Consider the following 5,031-nt stretch of genomic DNA (forward strand, 5'->3'; position numbering starts at 1 on the left):
AATTAAAAAATACTGGAGAGCGCAAATGAAGTTCAAGAATAACTGGAAGCAAAACCGGATTCAGCAGAAGGCCAAATCTAATAGAAAATGTGACGATTATAAATAATCAGTTAATGAAGCTCTTCTAAACAATTTAAAAAGTAAATACTATAGTTCACTCCAACACATATAACACAAACTATATTTGGTTAAGGCAATATTTCTGGCGGAAAGCTCTACATTTTTTGTAATAAATGAAAAGTATCCAAATTTTAAACAGTTTTATGCAATTACCCACATCAAACTATACGTAACGAATTGAAATAATAAGAACTTCCTCACTCTTCTTATCATTTGGCCAAGTCCCTGCTTCCATGTAAACCATGTGCCACTTCGACGCACACTTTTCATGCATTTTAGTGCAACTTGTCTTGCCATGTCTTGTCTTGTCTTAATTCGTCTCGTGTTGGGTTGTCTTAACTTGACTTCCATATTCATTTTATTGTTAATTATTCAAAATGCGTACGGCATGCATGTTACGCTTAACCCAAAAATGTATGTAGCGACTTAAACTATTTAAGTCAAAATAGTTGCGTCCACTTGTGTTATTCAAGCCAACAACCACTTCATCAACAACTTTTATCGTTGCACCACAGATACTCGCATGCACAGCAAAATATTGTAAGCCAAACGTAAGATAAAAAAAACTAAAAATTCGTTAACTACAAAGCCACTCCACTTGGTTACTTTAGTGTTGTTAGAGTGTCTGATTGCGTCTGTGATGAAGGCGGCTATGGTGGCCATTTAAATGGTGGCTAAGACAATCGCATCTTAACAACGCAAGATATTAGTCTCTGGGTTTGTTGTTTGTCTTGCTTTGCTGCTATCTTTCCGTTGTTTGTTGCTTTGGTTACAGTTTCGCTGGCTTAGATAGAAATGTCTACAGACTGACAGCTTAAATGATCTAATGGCTTCGGGCAATTAAGGCGCGTAAATGGTTCCATTTTTACTTTTTTTCTTTAATTTTTAATACACATTTTTTTTTTTATAATTACATATACTTCAAATAATTTTTATACTTTTTTATTGTATATTTACTTCTATAATGACATTTACACGCAGCTAATTGCTTGTAGATACAAATGTGTGAGAAATTTACAACAAATTATGTGCTTAACAATTATAAACAGAAATATTTATGTTTATTGGTGGAAAGTTTGAAAGTAAAATTAAAATTGTGAAATGCCTAAGTTGTGAGAAAATTTTCATACGTTAATTTGAAGAAATAATTTATGTAAAAAGTTAAATACTCGAATTAAGTGCAGTACGGGGAAGAAGATTATAATTGTTCCTACGAGTTCTAGAACATGTTTACGGCAGCAACTCAGTTTAAATAGAAGGTATCCCAGATGAAATTTTATAGATATTGAATATGTTAACACTTTTCCTTACTCTCCGAAACTATCTAAAGTCTATTTCAAAGGAAGCAATTTGAACTTGACATCAACGCATGCTTAATTGTTAACATGGTAGTATACAAGGAGTAGTAAATTAACCATGATTTAAAAAATCTACTCCCACTGTAGTCTAAGTTACGAAATATCTGTGCTATAAAATGATATTTACTATTAATAAGATAAGCAAATTTAAAACCCCATTAGATTGATATTACTACCTCAAAAATGATAATTGATTGACTAACCTTCTCAATACTTCAGGAGTGTTTAATACTGTAGTATCATGATGGGGCCCAAAATATGAAGAGTATGAAAGTAATGAAATGCGTTATTAAGAGCAAAAAGAGAAATAGGTGATTTGTAGACTACTGACTTAATAATATATGCCAAAGTCAAGTCAACAATTCTTATTCCAAATCAAATAAGGAGTATTAAATACGATACTTTTGCTGAGCAAAGTTAGTTTAAGGATTGTACGCATATCTGATTACTCTACAGGTCATTGCAACCAGAGATAATACTTAAGATAATACGAAGTTGGTCATTTTATGAAATAGAAAAGTCAGCTTTTGACAAACAAAACATTTTCAAATCTTTTGGCCTTTAATTCGATGCTTAATATGTCTTTGCACTGAAATGGATTGAAAAATAATAATAGTTTAAAATTGTCATTATGGAAAAATTTTTAAATTCTTGTAAGGAATATACAAAACCATTTATTTTTATTTGAATTTTATTTGTCAATGGCTTATTATATTACGAACTTTTTTATGAATACTTTTCCTTCCACCATGCACCTTTGCTCATAATCCACAAATCTCTACAAATTTCAATACTCTAGCATGAGTATTGATCAGTAAATACGTGTGTTTTTATTCCAAAACCGGTAGATAGCCTACCTCTAAGGATGAATACAAGAATATAATGCGTGATAGAAGACAAATACTTTCACGAATAATAATCGCTAGATAATAGAGTATTGCCAAAATCTTATTAAGTGTTCATATACTTCATAAGTATTGTATTAGTGCGGTATAAGAAAAAAGTGTTGGTAATAAAATACTAATATAGCCAAATTAAGTGTTGGTATATTATTACTACTTCTCCCACTGCAGTATGTTAGTTCTTAGTTCAAGTAGTTTTTTTTTGTCATACAGCATTAATATAGAAAAGTACTTATATCACTTCCAGTTCAAAGATCAGTAGTAATTTGACAACTATGCATTATCTATGGACGTTTATATAGGAATTATACAAGTGACTCCAACTACTACGAACACCATCCTGTTTCTGTTAATGGAATACTATTTCAACCACAAGGTGTACAATAGATCAACCTAGTGGCAGTACATAAAGACCTTAGTGTACCCCAGAAACCATTATCATTTATACTAGAAATAGTTTTCCTAGTTAGATCATATATTGTTATTATTCATTCTTCTATTACAAACGATTCTTCTATTGTTTTTTCGATTTCTATTATTTTAAGATTTATTTTGCAAATATTATATTTAATATCAGTTTGTATTTAAAGGTGATTTCAAATCTATCTTCACTTCCAAGCCGCCGAAATGGCATAAGAAAACGTTAACTTAAAGTCTTCCATGAAAAATAGAAGACAGCCCACTACTGTCTGCTAGTGTTGCCACTTTAAACCGAATCAGTAACAACAAAAGTAACACCAAAACATTAAAGAAAAAAAGCATATAAAAATAAAAAAATAAAACATTGGAAAATGGTATAAAACATGAAAAAGCTTTTATCTACAAGATGACTGTATTAGTCTACATTTGTCTGCTACTGAGCCCAAAAATTACAAAAACAAAAAACTTCGAAAGAAATTATTAAAAAAAAACGATAACAAAGAATTTGTTTGCCGTTATTATAGCTTGGCCAAGATGTTGTTATTGTATTTGTGGTTATAGCATTTGTTGTTGCATATGCTGTGATGTTGTTGTTGCTTCCGAAGTGAAGTGCTTGTTGCCGCTGATTTCGTTATTATTATTGTTATTGCATTGTTGTTTTGCTGACGGTTGTGTCTGTTGTTGTTGTTGTTGACTTTGCCTTTGCTTTTGCTATTACTATTGTTCTTGTTGCTTTGATTGCTATTGTTGTAGTTGTGTTGATTACAACTAATTAGTTTGAAGTTCTTAAAAGCGCTTGCGCAACAGCACTCAAATGCATTAAACTAGCGCTTTTTTGATTTTGTGTTGGTGGCGGCGAAATTGTGCTTTAGCTGTTGATAGCCAAAGCTGTTGAAGTGGTTTTGGTGTTGATGGCGTTTGTTTGTAAAATCAAATGCTAACCCAAAAAAAAGAACTTATTACTGTCCGTATTATACGATTTTGTTCTATTATTGAAGTATCTGCTAGATATGCGGTGTAGAACTAAATGAGTATAACAAAAAAAAGAAAAAAACTAAGCTGTACATCATAAAAGTTAATGTATGTCGTTAGTTATGAGTTAAAGAATTGAAAGTTGTTCTTCTTTCCATTTGTTGTTGTTAATGGACTCTTCTATTGTTGTATTCTTGGTCTCAGTAGAATTTTGAAATTGTTTTGGTGAAAATTATTTGTTATAAAAACAATCATAAAATTAATGTGCACAGGTACAAGCTTTAATTTAGTTTAATACCTCTAACTAGGTTCATGGGGTAACATGAATTTTAAAATTGTAGTACTTTTTCATAAAAATGAGATAATATTATTGTAGTCGAAATAGAACTGAAAGTATAAAAGTGATTCTTTTATGTTTTAAGTAAAATAAGCATTTGGTTGTGTGTTAATAGCCTATTTTGGCACAAAATAAGCTATATTAAGAATATAACAGCAGCTGTCGTTTTTGACTAAGATAATAACCCTACGATGACTATTTAATTAGGAGTCTTAATTAATTTATAGTGCTTTTAATTATAACTTCATATATAAATACCTAACTGTTGGCAGTGGTCATCTGAAGTGACTTTTAATTCTACAAATTTTTACTCTCATTGGTGTTAAGCCTTTGTAACCCCTTCCTAACTCTTCAAACTAGTAGTAACTGAAATTCAATATACACAGCAGTGTAATAAAATATTGGAATTTCCATATGCAGCTTATGGGCTCGAACTTAGCACGTTGACATACTTTGAAAGAAATGCGTGAAATATCACATATGCCGTGTTACAAGCGGAAACTGAAATTTCTTTAAAAATACAAAATAATAATAAAACAAATTTAACCATAGGTATTTCATATCAAATACCAGGGTTGCAGAAGAAATTTTACCCTCCATAGGCTATGTAATGAGAATTTATGTGTCATGGTTTGTCAAACCAATGACAAAGCAAGCCTAAAATGCCCACAAAAGTAAAATACCTATAAAATTATTGTCTTACGTATATCAGGAAGAAAAAAAACTCCAACAACAAAAAAGGTAGAAATAATTTTGAGCAGGATACGCATTCAACTAAACAAGACAAGGGTAGAGAAGCCGCAAACTCGTAAAACAAATACTGAACTTAATATTTACCTAGCATAAGACGCACACGGTAAAGGCAGAAAATGGCGTCAAGGATAACCGCATGACATAAGAGAGTGTCTTAAATTCAACTTAA

The sequence above is a fragment of the Teleopsis dalmanni genome, chromosome 1 (genome assembly GCF_002237135.1).
Source record: "Teleopsis dalmanni isolate 2A chromosome 1, ASM223713v2, whole genome shotgun sequence".
NCBI classification, from domain to species: domain Eukaryota; kingdom Metazoa; phylum Arthropoda; class Insecta; order Diptera; family Diopsidae; genus Teleopsis; species Teleopsis dalmanni.